The 24,650-nt window shown below is 42.0% G+C and overlaps 1 protein-coding gene across 5 annotated transcripts in view; it reads right to left on the reverse strand.

Annotated features, from left to right (window-relative positions):
• Positions 1-24,650, reverse strand: part of FOXP1 (forkhead box P1) — an 837,055-nt gene that overhangs the window by 695,715 nt on the left and 116,690 nt on the right. For all 5 annotated transcript variants that reach the window (XM_056524614.1, XM_056524620.1, XM_056524621.1 and 2 more), the window contains one exon: positions 9,512-9,626. The gene's annotated coding sequence lies outside the window, so the exon portion shown is untranslated. The remainder of the gene's footprint in view (positions 1-9,511; positions 9,627-24,650) is intronic.

Consider the following 24,650-nt stretch of genomic DNA (forward strand, 5'->3'; position numbering starts at 1 on the left):
TTCACAAAAATAATAATAAAAAAAATAGAAACATGCCTGACATTGGTTACAATAGAACGATATTATCATTTACCTTAAAGGGGTACTCCGGAGAAAACCTTTTTCTTTTAAATCAACTGGTGGCAGAAAGTTAAACATATTTGTAAATTACTTCTATTAAAAAATCTTAATCCTTCCAGTACTTATTAGCTTCTGAATGCTACAGAGGAAATTCCTTTATTTTTGGAACACTGAGGACATCACGAGCACAGTGCTCTCTGCTGACATCTCTGTCCATTTTAGCAACCATGCATAGCAGATGCATGCTAAGGGCAGCATGGTGGCTCAGTGGTTAGCACTGCTGCCTTGCCGTGCTGGGGACTTGGGTTCAAATCCCACTAAGGACAACAATAAATAAAGCGTTATTATAATAACGTCAGTAGAGAGAACTGTGCTCGTGATGTCATCAGAGAGCATTCCAAAAAGAAAATAATTTCCTCTGTAGTATTCAGCATCTAATAAGTACAGGAAGGATTAAGATTTTTTAATAGAAGTAATTTACAAATATGTTATATTGTTACTGCAAAAGTAATTTCAATAAAAATGGAGAAAAAAAAGGGACATTACGACATAAAATTTATTGGAGCCACTTAACAAGTCAGTGTCCTCCAATAATGGCTTAGAAATTGTATTTTTATGTCACGGCTTGATCTGAATTACTGGTGAAATATGAGGAATCAATGGTGCTCTATGCACTCATCCCTACCTGTCCTGAAAATTTACACTTTGCATTAACAATTACAATTATATTCTAAATATAAGTATTGATTTTTCTTTTTCGCTTTTGCAAAGTCTAAATGTATGGAAGGTGATCCCTGTGATGATGCGTTGCATACAGGGCATACCCTCCTTGGCCCTTGATTGGGACTGATCAGTAAGTTTCTTCGCTTGGAGGCAGATCCTCTCTCATGTCTATTTTTTCCATAAAATGGTAGTTCTGGAACAATTTTCTTAGATCTCTGTGCTGTGTCATCCCTTTGTTATTCTAAGTTATGTGTGGTATTACAACTTAATATCTATCATTCATTTTAATGAAGCTAAGCTGCAATATCACACACAGACTGAGGGCAAGAGTGGCACTGTTTCTAGAAGAAAACAGCTATTTTTCTTCTAAGGGTATGTTCACACGTACATAATCCGCTGTGGGTTGTCTGCTTGTGGATTTTGCTGCTACCCCTTGACTTGGATGGGTTTGCAATGGATTATGTTTGTGTGAACGTATTCTAATACTGAATTATCCCTTCAAGTGGGTGTTATCCTTTCTCTAGTTAATGCAGTGTATCTCTATATAGTCTCACACTATACAATAAGAGTCAGACAGGAAGGGTAACGCCTAGTTGTCAATTTATTTATAAACTGCATAGGGCTAAAATAAAATCAATAAAAAGCAGTTGATAGCTATCAGTCAAACCAACACTAAAGGGTTTCTCCACTCAGATCAACTCTTTTATGTGACCTATTAGGGCATATAGACATTACAGGGGAAGTCCAGAGTTAGACAGCTGAATTTATAATGTACTAATTTAATTTAATAATAATTCTGTATTTGGTAAACTCAAAAGCTCCACCTAGTGGTACTTAAAGACAAACAATATTTTATCAGTTGGCTCCATGGCAGTGTGAAAATTTCAGATTCATACCAGGCAGTTTTGTAACATAAAAAAAATGTAAAAAATGAACACAACATTTTGAACTGTTGCGTGTCTATCCTTATTGGGACAAATACATGAACTTACTGTTTCATCTTGGTAAATATGTTTTTGTTAAGCAACAACAGGTGAATGTAATTCCAGCACAATGATAAACATCTGCCAATTTACACAGTCTGTTAGCAATACAGAGGCATGACATTATGAAGGCCTGTAAGGCAAGTATCTACAAATGACATTTCAAGTTTCAGTAATGCATTAGAACTACAGCACTTATCAGGCCGGTTCAGTCTTCTATAAACATTTCTATGCTTATTTTCACTCGGTGTCCTCAGTGCCCGATTGATATTCCATTTATAATGCCATTAGCTCTAGTATGCAAATGAGGATAGGAATGATTCGAACAATTAAATCTAGACAATTCTCTGTGAGCAAAACTGACTGGACATACATTCACCTCCACTGACAAATCTTCAAATGTATGATGGTATCTAGGTGCCCTGCCCATAGGGTTTGATAAACTAAAAATAGTGACTTGGTTTGTCTAATAGCGCCTCTCTACAGCTCAGAAAGTCAGGATGAGAATCTTCTTTGGACACCAAATAGGGTAGCTCCATTTTATTTGTGAGGTACACTATGTACAGTATAAAACCCTACAGAAGCTCCTGCCCTTTATTCAATAAGTGATTAAAAGCTTTCAGCAGCTTTTTTTTAATTTTATATAATTATATATTTAAATAATTATATATTTATATATAATTTTATATAATGGGCGGGTACACTACAAATTGACCACAACTTTAGATTACGACACCACAATTCAATATTATATAATATATAATATAATACAGCTTAACAAAGCTATATTTTACACCTCCATACACTATAAACATGTATAGGTGAAACTCCCAAAAATTTTAATATAGTGCAAAGTTCATTAATTTCAGTAATGTAACTTACTGTACTTGTCGTCAACAAAAACTTTTTATATAATGTAGATAATACCATTATATGTATATTTGTAGAATACATTGGTCAAAAAATGTGTATATTTTTGTCCCAACAGCTATTGTTTGTGTGTCTCTATGAGGAGTCCAAATACAGTAAGTGTCGGTGGACAAGCAGGGCTCTGTGCATTAAAGGCTCTATGACACACCCCTGGCTCATGCAGCAGGATGACTGACAAGCCAGGAATCTGCACAGAGCCCTGCTTGTCCTGTCCTCACTTCCTGTATTTGGACTCCTCATAGAGACACAGGCAATAGCTGTAGGGACAGATTTTTTTCACCCAAAAATATAAAAAATTTTTAAATCAATGTATTTTACAAATATACATATAATGGTATTATCTACATTATAGGAAAAGTTTTTGTTGGCAACAGGTACACTTTAAAAGGTGAAACTAATATATAAGAGATACTCATTACATGCAAGGGAAGATAGTTCGAGCGGTGTCATAATTGTGATGATTATGGCTTACAGCTGATGAAAACCCCAATGCCCACCCCCTCATTACTATGATTTGGGGAGCCATGTGTCCTACTGGTGTTGGGCCATTGTGCTTCATTAAGTTCAGGGTCCATGCATCCATCTACCAGGAGATTTTGGAGCACTTCATGCTTCTTTTCCTTTTAAGTTGCATTAATGAAATACAATGGACTTTTGCATGATATTCTAATTTTCCGAGTTTCACATATATATATATATATATATATATATATATATGTATATACACACCAAATAGATTATACCAAATAGATTACACCAACGCTCTGTTTAAATCTCCATTTAGTGACACCCTACAGGAGTTGAAATACGAAGAACCAACTTTTCATAAACGAACAGTACAGGAGAATATAAGAAATTTTGTGATGTATGAGAGAAAAATGCCTCTTTCTCCACATATGAAGCTGCTTTTCTGCCCACCACACTCTGTAAAACTGAGTGTATCTTGGCTTTACAAAGCAGTAGCCCATCTTGTCTTTAGCCCATCTGAGGGATCTCAGTGCTGCCTATAGAAATATATATAGAGAAATCAGGAAAATATGGAGGGTGAGAGTGAGTGGGTTAAGAAAGCTAGAGATAGACAGCAGAAACTGTTTACTAGCATACTTTAAAGTATTTTAATTTTTGCCAGTGAAGGATACACAGCTTACCCTGTTCAGTACTGCTCTATAATCTTCTCCATTCTGCTTCTTAAGAGTATTTATAGATACATAGGAAAGCAGGATCCCCTCCTCTGTGTGTGTGTGTGTGTGTGTGTAGTGTATGGGAAACATCATAGAGGTTAGGTTTCATCCACTAGCTCAGGTGCAATTAGAGATAAATCCTAAGGGGCAAAAATCTAATGAAAATGCCATATAAAAGTTATATAATGGCCATAAAGTGTGCTTCTCCTAATGCATACATGCATAATATTTTAAAGCTGAAACTAGAGGAACGTTTTAAAAGGAAATCTGTCAGCTTAATACTAGATTACCCCCTTAACGACGCCGGACGAAAATCTACGTCCTGGTGAGTTGGTACTTAACGCACCAGGACGTACATTTAGGCCCTATGCATAACCATGAGCATCGAAGCGATGCTCGGGTTATGCACGGCAGGTCCCGGCCGCTAATAGCTGCCAGGGCCCCGCCGGTAATGGCGGACATCCGCGATCGCGCGGATGTCCGCCATTAACCCCTCAGATGCCGTGATCAATATAGATCACGGCATCTACAGCATCGCGGTCAATAAAATGGATGATCGGATCGCCCGCAGCGCTGCTGCGGCAATCTGATCATCCAGAACAGCAGACAGCTGCCTTCCATGGGTCTTCTGCTCTGGTCTGCTCAATCACAGACCAGAGCAGAAGACCCATGGAAGGCAGCTGTCTGCTGTTCTGGATGATCAGATTGCCGCAGCAGCGCTGCGGGCGATCCGATCATCCATTTTATTGACCGCGATGCTGTAGATGCCGTGATCTATATTGATGCAGAAGATGGCCGATAACACTGATCAGTGCTATGTCCTATGCATAGCACTGAACAATATTAGCAATCGAATGATTGCTATAAAGAGTCCCCTAAAAAAAAAAAAAAAAAAAAAGTTAAAAAAATTTGAACTCCCATTAAAAACGTAAATTGGCCCATTTTCCCTATTTCACCCCCAGAAAGTGTAAAAATTAATATTTTATATACATATTTCGTATCGTCGCATGCATGAATATCCGAACTATAAAAATAAAATGTTGATGATACCGTATGGTGAACGGCTTGAACGTAAAAAAAAAAGTCCAAAATAGCTGCTTTTTTATAACAATTTATTCCAATTTTTTTTTTTTATAAAAAATGTAATAAAAGTAGTTTTTTTTTTTCAATAAAAGGCTCAAAGTAAAGCAAGGCACAGAAATGCACACCATGGAGTAATCCTAGGCGAGCCGAACGTAGGCATAACAAGAAAAAACAAAAAGAAACAAAACCGTCAAAACTTACAGGGGGAAAGGGAAGAACAGGGTAAGGGGGACAGAGGGCAGCCTTAACATGGGGGGGGGGGGGGGGCAACAGAAGGCAGGATGAGAAGGAGGAGAGTCCAGAGACTAGGAGGCCAGAATTGAGAAGATCCGAGGGGGATCACACAGGAAGAGAAGGAGAGGGTATTAAAAGTTTTCTATAAGCAAATATGGTATCAATAAAAAGTACAGATCACGGCGCAAAAAATGAGCCCTCATACCGCTGCTTATACGGAAAGGTGAAAAAGTTATAGGTCTTCAAAATAGGGGGATTTTAAACGTACTAATTTGGTTAAAACGTTTTTTTAAGCACAACAGTAATAGAAAAGGATGTTATCATGGGTATCATTTTAATTGTATTGACCCAAAGAATAAAAAACACGTCATTTTTACCGTAAATTGTATGGCGGGAAAACGAAACCTTCCAAAATTTGCTAAATTTCGGATTTCTTTTTAATTTCCCCACACAAATAGTATTTTTTTGGTTGCGTCATACATTTTATGCTAAAGTGAGTGATGGCATTACAACGGAAAACTGATCACGCAAAAAACAAGCCCTCATACTAGTCTGTGGATGAAAATATAAAAGAGTTATGATTTTTTGAAGGCGAGGAGGAAAAAACAAAAACGTAAAAATAAAATTGTCCTTAAGGCCCAAAAGGGCTGAGTCCATAACCCCTTAACGACGAAGGATGTATATGTACGTCCTCCGCCAGCTCCCAAGATATGCCGCGGGGGTCACGCGGTGTCCCCGCATCATATCGGGTCGGTCCCGGCGGCTATCAACGGCGCAGTGATGCCCTGTATTAACCCTTCAGACGCGGCGATCAAAGCTGACCACCGCATCTGAAATGAAAGTGAAAGTAACCCGACTGCTCAGTCGGGCTGTTTGGGACCGCCGTGGTGAAATCGCAGCGTCCCGAACAGCTTACAGGACACTGGGAGGGCCCTTACCTGCCTCCTCGGTGTCCGATCGACGAATGACTGCTCCGTGCCTGAGATCCAGGCAGGAGCAGTCAAGCGGCGATAATACTGATCACAGGCGTGTTAATACATGCCAGTGATCAGCATGAGAGATCAGTGTGTGCAGTGTTATAGGTCCCTATGGGACCTATAACATTGCATAAAAAAAGTTACAAAAAAAGTGTTAATAAAGGTCATTTAACCCCTTCCCTAATAAAAGTTTGAATCACCCCCCTTTTCCCATAAAAAAAAAATAAAACAGTGTAAATAAAAATAAAAATATGTGGTATCGCTGCGTGTGTAAATGTCCGAACTATAAAAATATATCGTTAATTAAACCGCATGGTCAATGGCGTACACGTAAAAAAAAATTCCAAAGTCCCAAAAAGTGTATTTTTGGTCACTTTTTATACCATTAAAAAAATGAATAAAAAGTGACCAAAAAGACTGATCAAAACAAAAATGGTACAGATAAAAACTTCCGATCACGGCGCAAAAAATGAGCCCTAATACCGCCCTGTACGTGGAAAAATAAAAAAAGTTATAGGGGTCAAAAGAGGACATTTTTAAACATAGAAATTTTCCTGCATGTAGTTAGGATTTTTTTTCCGAAATACGACAATATCCAACCTATATAAGTAGGGTATCATTTTAACCGTATGGACCTAAAGAATAATGATAAGGTGTCATTTTTACAGAAATATGCAGTGCGTAGAAACGGAAGCCCCCAAAAGTTACAAAATGGCGTTTTTTCTTTGATTTTGTCGCACAATGATATTCTTTCCCGTTTCGCTGTGAATTTTTGGGTAAAATTACTAATGTCACTGCAAAGTAGAATTGGTGACCCAAAAAATAAGCCATAATATGGATTTTTAGGTGGAAAATTGAAAGGGTTATGATTTTTAAAAGGTGAGGAGGAAAAAACAAAAGTGCAAAAACTGAAAAACCCTGCGCCCTTAAGGGGTTACAGACCCCACCAATAGAATATACTTAGATATAACTTTCTATAACTCTGCTGTCCGGGATTATTATAACTTTATAATAATGTTTATAAAGTGCCTTCCCGGAAAGTAAAGATATAGTAAGTTGTATTTAACATTACTCTTATGCTGGGGCCTGGAGCTAACAGATCAAAGGAGAACTCCAGAATATAAAAATTGTCCTCCATACTGCCGGTAGAAAAAAAAAAAAAAGATGTACATACCTTCCTTTGCTCCCCCGGGGCCTCCGGTAACCGGCTCCAGTCTCTGCCACGAATCTCTTCCTGGTTGCTGGTGGTCGGCGAGTCATACTGCGCTCAGCCAATGACCGGCCGCAGCGAAGTCCCGACTCGGCCGGCGATAGGCTGAGCGGCAGTGTGAGAACGCTTCAAGACACAAAATTCTTTACTACACCGGCACCTGCTGCCGGGGCCGAAAACATCACACTGCCGCTCAACCTATAGCCAGCCGAGTCTGGACTTCACTGCGGCCGGTGATTGGCTTAGTGTAGTATGACTCACCGACCACCGGCAACCAGGAAGAGGATTGCGGAGAGATCGGAGCCGGTTACCGGAGGACCCGGGGAGCGAAGGAAGGTATGTACGTACATCTTAATTTTTTTTACTGCCGGCAGTATGGAGGACAATTTTTATATTCTGTGGTTCTCATTTAACCAAATCCTTCTAAAACACATATTGGTAGGAAAACAATCTAACTACCATTATCTTTAGGTTATGACAAAAGGTATAATGATGGACAAGGGCTAGAGGCATAGACTCATGAACTAAAAAGGTACTGTGCTTATGTTTAATTCCAGTTAAAAAAAAATTAGATTTTAACACTTATATTTGGATATAGGACAGATAGATAGAACAAAGCAACAAGGAAGTTTGGACTATAGTAAGTTCTACTAGCAAGACAAGTATATCATGATTAGCTGGAGAATTTACGGGAATGCCAAGTGGCCCCTTAAACCAGAAATTCTTCCTCATCTTGAGAAGTAAGCACTTCCACTAAACTTGTCTCTTAGTATTACCACAGAACTCATCACAAGGATGTAATTGAAACCTTGAGGTCCATGAAAATAGATCAGTACTGAAGCCTCCTGCTTTCACTCAAGAGTACTTAAGTTAACATGCAGATGAGATGATACTTCTCCAGCAGCTGTAATTCCACAGTAATTCTCCATACCACCTGCAGCTCTGGATTCAATAAAACCTGCTCAGCAGAGACTCCAACATTACACAGCACAGAGTGTGGCCCACTAGATCTTTTACATTAAGGCAGACATTTGATTTTTTTAGGGTATATGTATGTGGGGGGGGGCGGGGGTGTTTATTGTAAATGTTGATCAGCGCAGAAAGGCTCTGATCCCATCATGTCTGGACTATAGAGTCACAATAAACATTATATAACAAAAGTTACTTTATGAAGCCTTTTGCTTTATTTCTTAGCAAACACACTCACACACTAAGGTTCGCCGTACATTCGGATCTGTTGATAAGTATTCCGACATAAATCTCATACGTATGCCAAAAAGGATACATTGTATGCACTGGCACACTTGACAAATTAGAGGGTGAGTCAGTGAACTTATATAGAGATGTATACATCATACTTATGGACCAAAAGTTATGTGAACAGGGCAGAGATGTGGTTACAGGGACTTAGAGAATAGATGTTACAGCTAAGAGCTGAATGCAGACAGAACCCTTAGAGCTACAGCAGATGGAACCAAGAAGCGGTGCATAGGCTATAAAATAGGTGAAACATTTCCGCCTTTAACTACAGACCCATTATTTGGTTGTCGGTGTGGAAGAATTTAAAAATTATTCACACTGAAAAACAGCCCAAATTTGTCTTGCCTTTACAAGACAGTAGCCCATCTTGTCTTCACTGGGGATCAGGTTACATGCTGCTAATAGATGTACATGTAGTGGTGAGAAGGAAAAAGAAAAGGGAAGAGGGAGTGGTTGAAGAAAGTTAAGGAAAATTGCAAATCTATGCCAGGTAGGAGCTGAAGCAGATTTGCCTTGTAATTTACACTAATATCCTGTGTAACAGAAGATAACCCTGGGGTTTATTGCAAAATCGAAAAAAATTTTTTAAATATCCAGTGTAAGCTTTATAAAACTGGATGACACCTCAAGGATTACTGCCATTTAAATAAAATTGACATGACAACAAAACACCACAAAAAAGGCTATAGTGCATGCCATAATCAATCAATATATTATAATATATATGTGCGTGTGTGTGTGTATTTGCCATTTGGCGGCCTCAGAAAAAATTGTTTTGAAAACACTTTAAGAAAGGCTGTGTTTAGAACCACTGTAACAGCTTCAATATAAATGTCTACCATATTGTAAAACCAGAGATTTTTGCCTTACCAGTTTCACTGTGGGATATCACACCCCGTTGCTCACCATGAGTCACAATTCAGATATTATGCCGAAGTCCTGATCATCACTGTACTGTGCAACCATCAACACACTTCAACAGAGGCTAGAATGCAAACAAAATAGGAACATGTTGAAATAAACCAAGAAGTCAACTAGGTAAACAAGAAACTTAAATGACTACTACTTAAGTGCCATGTGGAAATAGTCATGCACTGTAATAATGTGCAATATCCAGGGCTGATCCCATTAGATTCCAATAAACCAAAAGCCGCACTGTTATGTTTCCACAGTGTTAAATGAAAGCAACAAAAATGCAGTCAAATAGGCATAAAAGAGTGGCTGGTTTATTTATCTGTTAATGTTTTATATTATAGTCTGTGGAAAAGCGTTTGTCAGTACAGACATTGTATAAGAAACTCACAGTAATTCCAACATTGGATATGCTGCCAATTTTATACAATGTGTGCAAAGTGTGCTAGCTGGGAGTTGTAGTACTGATTTGTCATGTGGCAGGTTGTTGTATCCAAAAAATATGCCATAGATGCGGGTCCCACCTCTAGAACCTTGTTATATCTCCACATTTAGGGTACCATGATCCCCTATGTCCTGGTTGCAGCCGCTGGAGACGTTCGGAAGCCAAAAACCGGCAAACAGTTGGCATAGCTCCCATTGATGATGATGGGAGCTGCTCGAAGAGTGTAGCACTGCAGGTTACAGAAACTGTGTAGCTTGAGGTCCTATGCAGTTAACATTACACCGATTAACCTCTATGGGACTTACATAAATGGCATAAAACAGCTCATTCAGTTGTTTTTGACTTCCTGACTTCCAGTGTCTGCTGGCAGGCCAAAGGGGGCTTGGGGGTCCCTCGATATTGAGACAGGTTCAGGCCCTAGAGGTGGGACCATGATTATATCCTGTGGATGTGCCATAAATCTCCCAAATAGTATCTGTACAAGACTTTTCACAAACAATAGAGTGGAAAATTTACCTAAGTATCATGGATATTGGAGTTGGAGGGGGAAAATAAAACACCAGACTCTTCTGTCCTGATTGGTAAATGTTGACACCATAATGCAAGGCCTAGTTTGATCAATCTGATTCCCTCACCCTAGGGGCTGACTGTAATGGCCTACAATGTTGAGGGAGGGCACAAAGGGGCATTATCGTCTATGCTGCAACAGCAATGCAGCTGTTGTATTTCCAGGTCCATTGCATTATGTAGTCCTCATATACAAGATAATGAAGACTATAGACTCACATTAATTCAGTATAAATTGCTTTGAATTCACCTAGTGAACCACTAAGCACGCTTTGTAAGCACACGTCAAGTTTATTTCATTACACTGACAATCTCGATACAAGGGAAAAAAAAAGGTGATTTGTGAGCTGTTGTGGCCCTGTCATTAGCTCCCTCTAATCTGAGAATGCTGCAGATGATGTATCAAGTCTCCCTAGTAATAATCTTGTCCCAGCGATAAGCAACCAACAGCTACAAAACATCTGATGTAAACAGCGCAGATACAAAATAAGGACACCATTTCATCAGTGAAGACAAAACAGGCCAGTTTGTTATGGCAAGCAATTAGACAAGCAAAGAGAAGCATCTCAGCCGCCGCGGGAACTCATCCAGTCGTATATAGAAAAAAAGAAAAAAACAATAAATATTAATAACACCTACATGTGTGAAGAACACACCAAATGTGGACCCCCAATAAAATTGAAATAATCAAATATGTATATAAAAATATATTTTATTACATATAATAAATAGTATGCATACAAGGAATAATATTTTATTTAAAAGAACAGAGTAATAAAAGTAAATATGCTGAATAGATAAAAAGAGGGGGTACTGGGGTGAGAAGTCCTGGAACAATAATAAAAGTGCAGGGATGTGGAAATCCTATAGCCCGACGCCCGGGACAAGTAGTTTTGGGCGCCGGGCAGGTGAATTGTTTATAGATTTAGCCCTGTATCGGGCTAGCAGGGCCGGACAGACTTCCCCCTTATTTTTCTTTAATGCCAGTGTGAGGCGCAGGAGCTGATGGAAGTCTCACACCGGCCTCAGAGTGTATGGAGGGGGCAGCGGCCTCCAGCTGACTGCAGAGCCCCCTTATCTCCCCTCCCGGAGGATGGACGGAGCTCAGAAGACACAGCAGGGGGAGAGAAAGGAGGAGCACAGCTCCGTGCACAGCTCCATCCCCCACACACAGCTCTATCCCTCCCCCTGATCTGTCTCCACAGGACCTAATCCACCTCGGGGCGGTTGCTTGTTTGCACGGGGAAAACACAGAGCGGGGGGACGGAAATCTCACCTCACACCGGCCGGGACTACAGCTCTGATGTCCACTCATGGCGGCTCAGGTGAGGAGGCCGAGAATGCAGACGACGACAGGAAGGGTGGTTGTATATGAATGGCGTGAGTGTATGTGTGATGTGTATGTAATGTATGATGGGGGGCAGCGGCAGGTGTATGTATGATGTGTGCATATGTATGGTGTATATCAGGGTTTCCCAACCAGGGTGCCTCCAGCTGTTGCAAAACTACAACTCCCAGCATGCCCTGGGCATGCTGGGAGTTGTAGTTTTGCAACCGCTGGAGGCACCCTGGTTGGGAAACACTGGTGGATATGTATGGTGTGAGTGTATGTGTGTATGATGTCTATGTGTGATGTGTATGTAATGTATAATGTGTGTATGATGTCTAAGTGTGATGTGTATGTAATGTATAATGTGTGTATGATGTCTATGTGTGATGTGTATGTAATGTATAATGTGTGTATAATGTCTGTGAGTGATGTGTATGTAATGTATGATGTGTGTATGATGTCTAAGTGTGATGTGAGTGTATGAAATGTATGATGTGGGGGGGCAGCGGCAGGTGTATGTATGATGTGTGCATATGTATGGTGTGAGTGTATGTGTGTATGTAATGTATGATGTGGGGGGGCAGTGGCGGGGGGTGTGTATGTATGATATGGGGGCAGTGGCTGGTGCATGTATGATATATGTATGACATGAATGTTTTGTATAGGAGCGGATTGTCACGTCGGGCATTAGGGCAGTTGTACCATCTAATTTTATTTATTTTTAGTGGCACCCGCACTGAATTGCACCCCCAGAATCCCACCCTTCATACTCACCCGCCAACCAAGAGCCCCACGGATGCACACAAACACGCCCGAACCAGAAAACTACAACTCCCAGCATGTTGGACCATAACCTAAACTGTAGAACTATAATGTGTAACATGCTGGGAGTTGTAGTTTTGGTTCAGGTCAGCTGCAGAGCTATAGGCTGCGTCAGGGCATGCTGGGTGTTGTAGTTACTAACTGCAATTCCTAGTATTCCTTGACATAGACTATGGCTCTGCAGCTGACACAAACCAAAACTACAACTCCCAGCATGTTACACAATAACCTTAACTGTACTACTATACAGTGTAACATGCTGCAACACCCACACAACCATAGGCTGTATCAGGGCATGCTGGGAGTTGTAGTTATCTAGTAACTAAATGCAACTTCCAGCATTTTCTGACACAAAATGCAGCACAAACTGGAGAAGCAGAACCCCCCCCCCACCCCCAGTAACACATAAGTCCCTATTGAGACTGAAAAATAGTGATTAAAATATTTTAAAAAGTGCATATAAATGTGAATAAGCCCCTTTCCTAATAAAATTTTCCAATTTTCTTTAAATAAAAATAATGTACAAAAATAAACATAAGTGGTATCGCTGCATGTGGAAATGTCCAGACTATTAAAATATAATGTTAATTAAACCGTACGGTGAACGGTGTAAATGTAAAAAATAGTCCAGAATTTCTCATTTTTGGTCACTTCATATGAGAAATTTTTTATTGTGATCAAAAAGTTATATCTAGACTTTTCTGGGCTTGTCTCGGGTGTAAGGAGCTACAGCTCTCCTGCCTCTAATATCCTGGCATGCTGCGATCGCCTATTAACCCATTAGATCACCGCTGTCAGCAGTGTCTAAAGGAATCTTATATCCATCCCTGGTGGTCTAGTGGGGGGGATCAGACTATTTTGGTTGAAATTATTTAATCAACCAGGACAAGTGGATTTTCTTGAGGGACAAGTAGATTGTGTTCAGCTTTAGTCCCTTGGACGAGTAGTTTTTTAAAAAAATTTCCACACCCCTGAAGTGTAAGGCTAAGTTTCCACTTCAAATTTTTGAGCCAAATTTAGAAGTGGATCCATAAGGGAGGAGAAGTGTAGGTCCTTCCTTTATATGTCCTATTCCTTTTGAATACATTTCTGACTTTGGCTCAAAAACTGCAGTGGCAGTATTCCAGAAACTGCCCGAAAAAAAAACAAGTGGAAACTTAGCCTAATAGGGATACTACAATCAACTGGTAAGCTGCCGAAAGTGCAAGTGCATGAAAGTTAAGAGTGAGCAAATCAATAGTCAAAGTGAAAAAGGTGCTCCAATAGTGCATGCATCAAGTGCATAATTTAACAATTCATAAATAAATAATACTAAAAAGACAACTTTAAGTAAAAGAAGCATAAAATAAGTGCATAAAGAAACATCAGTGCGGAAACAAGATAGCAGCAAATGTAATACAGACCAGTAATGGAGAAACAGGACTCACCCCAGCCCCACACCACAACCCAACATGTTTCACCTGGAGCAGCTTTATCAAGGAGCCTTGATAAAGCCACTCCAGGTGAAACCCGTTGGAGTTGTGGTGTGGGGCTGGGGTGAGTCCTGTTTCTCCATTACTGGTCTGTATTACATTTGCTGCTATCTTGTTTCACTTTATGCACTTCTTTTATGCTTCTTTTACTTAAAGCATACCCGTCAGATCCAACAAATTTTTTATTTCATTTTATATATATCACTCAGTACCTAATCCTGACATCAAATTTTTATGCGTTTAGCACCTTTTTTTTTTTATTACACTTTTAAATTAGCTCACTAGTATGAATTCCTCTCAAACGGAGGGGGCGTGGCCTCACTGTGCAGGTCTCCGCCCCCTCCCTCAGTATGCTGTCTGCTCACATCTCCCCTAGCATTAACAAAACTACAACTCCCAGCTTGTCCTCACTGACAGTAGCGGGACACAAGCTGACAGTGGGAGGATTTTTCCTCCAGGTGTTAGCCCTGCGCTCACAGCTGTCAATCAAGGAAGTGTTTCCATGACATAGATGATGATGCATGGACACAGCAGGACTAGTATGTGTCCAAGCAGGCGGGGGGGGGGGGTCGTTCTAATGCGTTTTTGGCCGTATGCGGTTTCCCGACCATAGGCAAAAACGCGGTTGACCACGCGGTCGAACAAGACAAAACAAAGTCTAAACACACAGACAACACTGGAGTGGCTTAGGTACAACCCTGTGAATGTTCTAAGTGGCCCAGCCAGAGCCATGACTTGAACCAAATGTAACATCTCTGGACAGACCTGAAAATGGCTTCCACCAATGGTCTCCATCCAACCTGACAGAGCTTAAGAGGATCTGCAGAGAAGAATGAAAAAAAATCCCCAGATTCAGGTGTGCAAACCTTGTGGCCTCATCCCCAAGAAGACTGGAGACTGTTATCGCTACCAAAGGTGGCCCCGCGTTATAGAAAGGGAGCGGACTCAGGGCGTACAGATATTCCCTGAGTCCTTAAATGGGCACTGTCATCAACTTTATTTTTTTTTATATGTTGAAGTACATATGTACTACAACATATCTTTAATATATTTTCATTTTTTTTTAATTTATATGTTTTAATTGACGTTTGAAAACCGGCCACTAGGGGTCTCCCTCCTAGTGGCCGGCTGCAGGCTGGCGTGACGTCGGATCAATGAATTCGGACCAATGCCGGCCGGGCAATCAGTCCGAATCCATTCAGCCTGCGCTCGCTCCCTGCCTGCCAATCATTGGCTCTCTGGCCTCACACGCTGGCCCCACCTCTCTGCATTTACACGCTGCTTCTGCTGCTGGGGTTCTGGGTTTTTAACATGGGGGTATGGGGACAGCGGGGTTCGGGTTTTTAACACAGGGGTTGGGGGAGAGCGGGGTTCGAGGTTTTCAACAGCCAATAGATGTCAGGGCAAGCTGGGAGTTGTAGTGGTGAAACAGCTGGAGGCACCCTGTATAGGTGAACAAAGGGCGGAAGTGTTGGTCCCAGCAGGCATCAGTGACGTCGCGCCTGCTGGGGAAGTCTGCCTGGTAGTGAGCACACTACCAGGCAGACAAAAAGCCATTTTTAATATAGTAAAAAAAAATTAAAGGCAGGGAGGGGGTTCAGGATAGATGGGCAATAGGCAGGGACAGAAAAAAAAGGATGGTGGGAGCTACTCTTTAAGTGGTTAATAAAGGCCTCTGAAAATAAAAGCAGGAATTTGTCCACTGTTCTTTTGCACAAGGTTTGGTAAATCTCTTCAAATGTCTCTTTATAGCTGTGGCCTTAAAGTGATATTTGTAGAAGTGTAGGTGACGGTCTTGGATCTGAGCTGCAGATTAGCCGACTGATAACCTGGCACTAAACAGCACCTTCAGTTGAGGGCATCTAGAAGGCGGCCCCAATAATACAGATAATTGGCCCTATAACTCAACTAATTAAAGGGGTATTCCAGTTTTTTTTTTATTTGACTATGCTACAGGGGCTGTAAAGTTAGCGTAGTTCATAATATAGTGTCTGTACCTATGTGTGACGGTTTTCTCACAATTCTTATGTGATTTTCACCCCAACATTTATTTTTAACAGCATACAAAATAAAGTTTTTTCCCAGGTTGCAATGCGGCCGAGACCTGACTCACTAGTCAGCTGATGACAGGGAGCCTGTCTGCTTCAATGGGTGGAGCAATCGCTTGGTGGGTGAGAGATCAATCTGCAAATAATGCAACAGTTGTCGGCATCCTGATTGAAAACCACAGGTCTTTTGAATGGATGCAGTTCATTTATGTTTCAATGGGTGGGGTGGCTGATGTGTGGGAGGGAGGAAAATGGAATTATGGGATTTGTAGGCAAAGAAGAAAACTCAAACAGGAAATACCAGTTCACAGTTACAGTATTATGGTAATCTCACAAAATAGCCATTTAGCCCCAAGACAAGCGCAAATCCTTCCTAAGCATGTCCATTACTGTCTGCCAGGTACGAACTAAGATCACCTTATGGTGGATAACCCCTTTAAGGTCACTTTGATGCCCATGGTACAGGTACAGACCAGGATTGGTAAAAATATAAATTTTTTCCCAAAACAGCGACACTCTTGCCCACAGATTGTATATGGTATTGCATCCCAGTGCCATTTAAATGAATGAAGCAGAGTTGTAAAATGAAATACAACCTGAAGATGAGACAAAGCTATCCAGTGAGTAATTTATTACAGGCATGAAATTGCGCGGCCGGATTAGCATGGGCATGGCGTGAGATCTGAGCACTGTAAATAATTAGCTGGGTGTTTGTGTACTGCCGCCGCTCTGCGCATTCAAGTGCTCCAGTAGGTTATCACTTCAAGCATTATGTGCAATCCATCTGCTACTAAAGGTTGTGGCAATCAATGGACTATCTACAAGGATAGTGACCAAGATTTGACTTTAAAAAAAAATGTTAAAAAAAAAAAAATTCTGCTATTTGAAGATAATGCAGATGTTTTAAGCTTCTTAAAATATTTAAAAAATAAAGTATTTTTAAAGGCGGGGCAGTCTAGCTATTTCTGGTAATCACACTAGTGAATTAAGGGGGTAATACATAGTTTTTCTGGTGGTCTATGATGGTGATATCTATCATGTTTAAGGGCGTTAAAGAGTACCTGTCACCAAACTAAACTTTTAATATATTGTTGCTAATGTAATTATAAGACACTTTTGCTATTTACTTGCTGTTGCAATTCTCAACCTTTATAGGTTTTTAATGTAACTGAAAAAACAGCCACTTCCCTGCGCAAGTCAAACAGTTAGTGTGGTCTCCTCCGGGCCTGACAGGAGACCAAAACTCAGGAAGTGTGTGTGGGGCATGGCAAGGCACAGCTCTCACAGGCTTCAGTGATGTCACGCCTGCTGCAGAATGCCCACTTTCTCCTGCCGGGAGCTCACACAATGTGAGCAAGGGGAAAGGTATGATACAGAGCTTTTCAAAGCTCAGAAATTTTTTTTTAAGGGTAGGAGGGGTGTTAGGAGTAGTTAGGAAAGATCATCTGAGTTTGTTAGAAAATATGGTTTGATGACAGGTACTCTTTAACCCCTTAAGGATGCAGGATGTACTCAAACGGCCCCTTTTCCGAGTCCTTTAGGACTCAGGACGTTTGAGTATGTCCTGTCAAATCGCGGCCCGAACAGCCATAGCCAGCAGGGGTGAGGTGGCACTGGTGCCACCTCACGATCGCCCTGATTCGTCGTCCGGTTTACCGGCCGACCAATCAGGGCACCTGCTGCAGGTGTCACTCCCGCAACCCGCTCCGCCCCTCTTCCGGAGCACGTGAGCGGGTGCGGGACGTGGACCCGGGGAGCTGGGGACCCCGATCCCCGGCGTCCTTGTTGGGATTGGGGCCCCAGGAGCGGCGGCGGCGAGGGACTGACCTGGGAGCAGCAGTTGGAGGTGATTGACAGCCTCTTGCTGTTGCTTAGCAACAGCTCCCAGCATGCAAAAAGGGCATGCTGGCAGCTGTAGTTATGCAACAGCAGGAGGCAGACCACCACAACTCCCAGCATTCCCATATGGGCATGCTGGGACTTATAGTTTTGCAACAGCTGGAGGCACATTTTTTCTATGGAAAAGTGTACCTTCAGCTGTTGTATAACTACAACTCCCAGCTTGCACAAACAACTAAGGTGCATGCTGGGAGTTGTAGTGGTGCATCTGATGGTTGCATAACTACAACTCCTAGCATGCCCGTTGACTGTCGGTGACTGCTGAGAGTTGTAGATTTGCAACAGCTGAAGGCACACTGGTTGTGAAACTCAGAGTTTTTTTTTACCTAACTCAGTGTTTCACGACCGGTGTGCCTCCAGCTGTTGGAAACTACAACTCCCAGCATGCACCGTACATACTGGGAGTTGTAGTTTTGCAACAGCTGGAGGCACACTGTTTGTGAAACAATGAGTTAGGTCCCAAACTCAGTGATACACAACCAGCTTGCCTACAGCTGTTGCAAAACTAAAACTCTCAGCATGTACAGTCTGTCAGCGCATCCTGGGAGTTGTAGTTTTGCAACAGCTGGATGTCCGTCCACTCCCCCCCCCCCCCAATGTGAATGTACAGGGTACACTCCCATGGGTGGAGGTTTACAGTAAGTTTTCGGCTGCAAGTTTGATCTGCGGCAAATTTTCTGCCGCAGCTCAAACTGCCAGCGAGAAACTAATGTGAACCCCTGCCCGTGTGACTGTACCCTAAAAACACTACACTACACTACACTAACACAAAATAAAAAATAAAAAAACACTACATATACACATACCTCTACACAGCCCCCCTCCCCAATAAAAATGAAAAATGTCTGGTACGCCACTGTTTACAAAACGGAGCCTCCAGCTGTTGCAAAACAACTACTCCCAGTATTACCAGACAGCCACTGACTGTCCAGGCATGCTGGGAGTTTTACAACAGCTGGAGGCACCCTGTTTGGGAATCACTGGCGTAGAATACCCCTATGTCCACCCCTATGCAATCCCTAATTTAGGCCTCAAATGCGAATGGCGCTCTCACTTTGGAGCCCTGTGGTATTTCAAGGCAACAGTTTAGGGTCACATATGGGGTATCGCCGTACTCGGGAGAAGTGTTACAAATTTTGGGGGGTATTTTCTGCTTTCACCCTTTTTAAAAATGTAAAATTTTTGGTAAAAGAAGCATTTTAGGTAAAAAATTATATATTTTTTTACATATGCAAAAGTCGTGAAACACCTGTGGGGTATAAAGGTTCACTTAACCCCTTGTTACGTTCCCCGAGGGGTCTTGTTTCCAAAATAGTATGCCATGTGTTTTTTTTTTTTGTTGTCCTGGCACCATAGGGGCTTCCTAAATGCGGCATGCCCCCAGAGCAAAATTTGCTTTCAAAAAGCCAAATGTGACTCCTTCTCTTCTGAGACCTGTAGTGCGCCAGCAGAGCACTTTTCACCCCCATATGGGGTGTTTTCTGAATCGGGAGAAATTGGGCTTCAAATTTTGGGTGGTATTTTCTGCTATTACCCTTTTTAAAAATGTAATTTTTTTGGGAAAACAAGCATTTTAGGAATTTATTTATTTTTTTTTTTTACATATGCAAAAGTCGTGAATCCTCTGTGGGGTATTAAGGTTCACTTTAGCCCTTGTTATGTTCCCCGAGGGGTCTAGTTTCCAAAATGGTATGCCATGTGTTTTTTTTTTGCTGTTCTGGCACCATAGGGGCTTCCTAAATGTGACATGCCCCCCAAAAACCATTTGTCGCTCCTTCCCTTCTGAGCCCTCTACTGCGCCCGCCGAACACTTTACATAGACATATGAGGTATGTGCTTACTCGAGAAAAATTGGGTTTCAAATACAAGTAAAAATTTTCTCCTTTTTACCCCTTGCAAAAATTCAAAAATTGGGTCTACAAGAACATGTGAGTGTAAAAAATGAAGATTTTGCTGCTATTCCTGTGAAACACCTAAAGGGTTAAAACACTGACTGAATGTCATTTTGAATACTTTGGGGGGTGCAGTTTTTATAATGGGGTAATTTGTGGGCTATTTCTAATATGAAGACCCTTCAAATCCACTTCAAACCTGAACTGGTCCCTGAAAAAAGCGAGTTTCAAAATTTTGTGAAAAATTGGAAAATTTGCTGCTGAACTTCAAAGCCCTCTGGTGTCTTCCAAAAGAAAAAAGACGTCAATTTTATGATGCAATCATAAAGTAGACATATTGGAAATGTGAATAAAAAGAAAAATATTTGGAATATCCATTTTCCTTACAGGCAGAGAGCTTCAAAGTTAGAAAAACGCTAAATTTTCAAATTTTTCATCAAATTTTGGGATTTTTCACCAAGAAAGGATGCAAGTTACCACAAAATGTTACCACTATGTTAAAGTAGAATATGTCACGAAAAAACAATCTCGGAATCAGAATGATAACTAAAAGCATCCCAGAGTAATTAATGTTTAAAGTGACAGTGGTCAGAATTGCAAAAAATGGCCGAGTCCTTAAGGTGAAAAAGGGCTCAGTCCTTAAGGGGTTAACTCCTTGGGGACGAAGGGCGTATGCATACGCCCTCGCGTCCCGTCACTTAAGGACGGAGGACGTATCCATACGTCCTCGGCATTTCCGATCACTGCCGCTCGCCGGGCGGTGATCGGACCGGGATGACTGCTGATATCTATCAGCAGGCATCCCGTGGCAATGCCTAGGGGGGTCCTGAGACCCCCCCCCCCCCCATATCGGCGATCGCAGCAAATCGCAGGTCAATTCAGACCTGCGATTTGCAGCGATCCGGGCAAATCGGGTCACCCGCTCTCCCGGAAAACAAGACTGATCGGAGCTGTCAGAGCCAGCTCCGACCAGCCTAAAGGATAGGAGCGAGGTGGCAGTGTTGCCACCCCCTCCTATCCCCTGCCATTGGTCGGTCAGGCTGACCACCAATGGCAGGAGGGGGGCTAGAGCTCATTTCCCCCGCTCTGGCCACCGATCGGAAGTCTGTACAGAGCGGGGGAACACGGGCAGAGAGGGGGGAGCATGGCCCGGCTTACCCGGACCTTCGGAGGCGGCATCGGCGGCATCCACGGAACAGTGGCTGCAAGCAGTAAGAGCGGCGGCCGGAAAGTGCGGCGGAGAAGGCTGCAGTGAAGATCGCGATAAGTGATCTTCACTGTGGCCTTCTAAAATCTGCAAAACTACAACTCCCGGCATGTCCACACAGCCAAAGGCTGTCTGGGCATGCTGGGAGTTGTAGTTTTGCAACATCTGGAGGGTCACAGTTTGGAGACCACTGTGTAGTAGTCTCTAAACTGTGGTCCTCCAGATGTTGCAAAACTACAACTTTCAGCATGCACTGACTGTCTGGGCATGCTGGTAGTTGTAGTTTTGCAACATCTGAAGTGGCTATATGGTGGTCTCCAAACTGTAGCCCTCCAGATGTTGCAAAACTACACCTCCCAGCATGCCCAGACAGTCAGGGATGCTGAAAGTTGTAGTTTTGCAACATCTGGCCCTTCAGATGTTGCAGAACTACAACTCCCAGCATGCCTGGACAGTCTGGGCATGCTTGGAGTTGTAGTTTTGCAACATCTGGAGGGCTACAGTTTGGAGGCCACTACTTAGCGGTCCCAAACTGTTCTTCCCCAGTTGTCGCATAACTACAACTCCTAGCATGCCCAGATTGTCCAGGCATGCTGGGAGTTGTAGTTCTGCGACATCTGAAGGGCCAGATATTGCAGAACTACACGCCCAGCATCCCTGACTGTCTGGCCGTGCTGGGAATTGTAGTTTTGCCACAGCTGTAGGCACACTGGTTGGGAAACACTGAGCTAGACTCTGTTTCCTAACTCAGTGATTCCAACCCGTGTGCCTCCAGCTGTTGCAAAACTACAACTCCCAGAGTGCACTGACCGTACATGCTGGGAGTTGTAGTCTTGCAACAGCTGGAGGCACATGGGTTGGAATCACTGAGCTAGAGTCTGTTTTCTAACTCAGTGGTTCCCCACCAGTGTGCCCAGTGCATTCTGGGAGTTGTCATTTTGCCACAGCTGAAGGTTTGGGGCGCCCCCCCCATGTGAATGTACAGGGTACATTCACACGGGCGAGGTTACAGTGGGTTTCCTTCAAGGAAACTTACTGTGAACCCCTGCCTGTGTGAATGCACCCTAAATACACTACACTAACAAATAATATAAAGTAAAACACTACATATACACCCCCTTACACGTCGCCCCCCCCCCCCCCCCAATAAAAAAGAAAAATGTCTCATACGGAAGTGTTTCCTAAATGGCGCCTCCAGCTGTTGCAAAACCACAACTCCCGGTGTTGCCGGACAGCCATAGACTGTCCTGACAGGCTGGGAGTCTTGCAACAGCTGGAGGCACCCTGTTTGGGAAACACTGCTGTAGGGTTTTGGTGGAGACAAGCCCCGTCCTTGTAACCGGGCCCGCCCCTATTGCAAATGCCTTATTAAGGCCTCAAATGCGCATGGCGCTCTCTCACTTCAGAGCCCTGTCGTATTTCAAGGCAACAGTTTAGAGCCACATATGGGGTATCTCCGAACTTGGGAGAAATTACGTTACAAATTTTGGGGGGATTTTTCTCCCATTACCCTTTGTAGAAATGGCAAATTTTGGAAAAAAAAACTACACTTTAGTGAAAAATGTTTTTTTTTTCATTTACACATCCAAATTTAACGAAAAGTCGTCAAACACCTGTGGGGTGTTAAGGCTCACCGGACCCCTTGTTACATGCCTTGAGGGGTGTAGTTTGCAAAATGGTATGCCATGTGTTTTTTGTTTTTTTTTGCTGTTCTGGCACCATAGGGGCTTCCTAAATGTGAAATGCCCCCAAAAACCATTTCAGCAAAATTCACTCTCCAAAATCCCATCGTTGCTCCTTCCCTTCTAAGCCCTCTACTGCGCCCGCCGAACACTTGACATACATATATGAGGTATTTCCATACTCAAGAGAAATTGGGTTACAAATTTTGGTAGGCTTTTTCTCCTATTACCCCTTGTAAAATGTAAAAAACTGGGTCTACAAAAACATGCGAGTGTAAAAAATGAAGATTTAGAATTTTCTCCTTCACTTTGCTGCTATTCCTGTGAAACACCTAAAGGGTTAACAAACTTATTGAATGTCATTTTGAATACTTTGAGGGGTGCAGTTTTTATAATGGGGTAATTTATGGGGTATTTCTAATATGAAGGCCCTTCAAATCCCCTTCAAAACTGAACTGGCCCCTGAAAAATTCCGATTTTGAAAATTTTGTGAAAAATTGGAAAATTGCTTCTGAACTCTTAAGCCCTCTGATGTTTTCCAAAAGTAAAAACATTTCAACTTCATGATGCAAACATAAAGTAGACATATTGTATTTGTAAATCAATATATAATTTATTTGGAATGTCTGTTTTCCTTACAAGCAGAGAGCTTCAAAGTTAGAAAAATGCAAAATGTTAAATTTTTTCATCAAATTTTGGAATTTTTCACCAAGAAACGTTGCAAGTATCGAAAAAATTTACCACTAACATAAAGTAGAATATGTCATGAAAAAACAATCTCTGAATCAGAATGAAAAGTAAAAGCATCCCAGAGTTATTAATGCTTAAAGTGACAGTGGTCAGATGTGCAAAAAATGCTCCCGTCCTTAGGGTTATAATGGGCTCCGTCCCCAAGGAGTTACAGAATTAACCTAAATGTCAAGGGGAATTAGAAGGGCTTTAGTAAAGGGACATGTCAGATGTTTTGATCTGTTGATGTCTCCGTGCTGAGACCCGCACCGATCAGGAGAATGAGCAAGGATAAATGTGCAGTTTTGGGCTAAAACCCCCATCCCACCCCCGGCTCTCGACGATCTTTGTCTCTGCCAAATACAGTAGTGAAGTAGCGAGACCAAGATCACTGAGACGTGGGCAATAAAGTGTTTATTGTTCTGTTTTATGACAACTCCCTCTCCTGATCAGTGGGGGTTTCTGCACTGAGACCCCAACAGATCAAAACTTTTGACATGTCTCTGAGACACATCAACAAATTTTTTTTTTAAACAGAAACACTTTTATACAAAATTAAAAATCAAAAACTTCTGACAAGTTATAGAGTTTTGATTGTTGAGGATTTCTGCACCCAGATCCCAACCAGTCTCTAGAACATGCGCAGGAAAGCGTTCAGCTCCCCCACAGAAGATGGGCCCACCAGCTTTCCACAGAATCTTTCTCTTGCTTTAAAGGGGTACCTACTGTAAAAAAAATTTTTTAAATCAACTGGTACCAGAAAGTTAAACAGATTTGTAGATGACTTATATTTAAAAATCTTAATCCTTCCAGTACTTATCAGCTGCTGTATGCTCCACAGGAAGTTCTTTACTTCTTGAATTTCCTTTCTGTCTGACCACAGTGCTCTCTGTTGACACCTTTGTCCATTTTAGGAACTATCCGGAGCAGGGTAAGTTTGTTATGGGGATTTGCTCCTACTCTGGACAGTTCCTAAAATGGACAGAGGTGTTAGCAGTGAGCAC

The sequence above is a fragment of the Hyla sarda genome, chromosome 6, assembly GCF_029499605.1.
Source record: "Hyla sarda isolate aHylSar1 chromosome 6, aHylSar1.hap1, whole genome shotgun sequence".
NCBI classification, from domain to species: Eukaryota; Metazoa; Chordata; class Amphibia; order Anura; family Hylidae; genus Hyla; species Hyla sarda.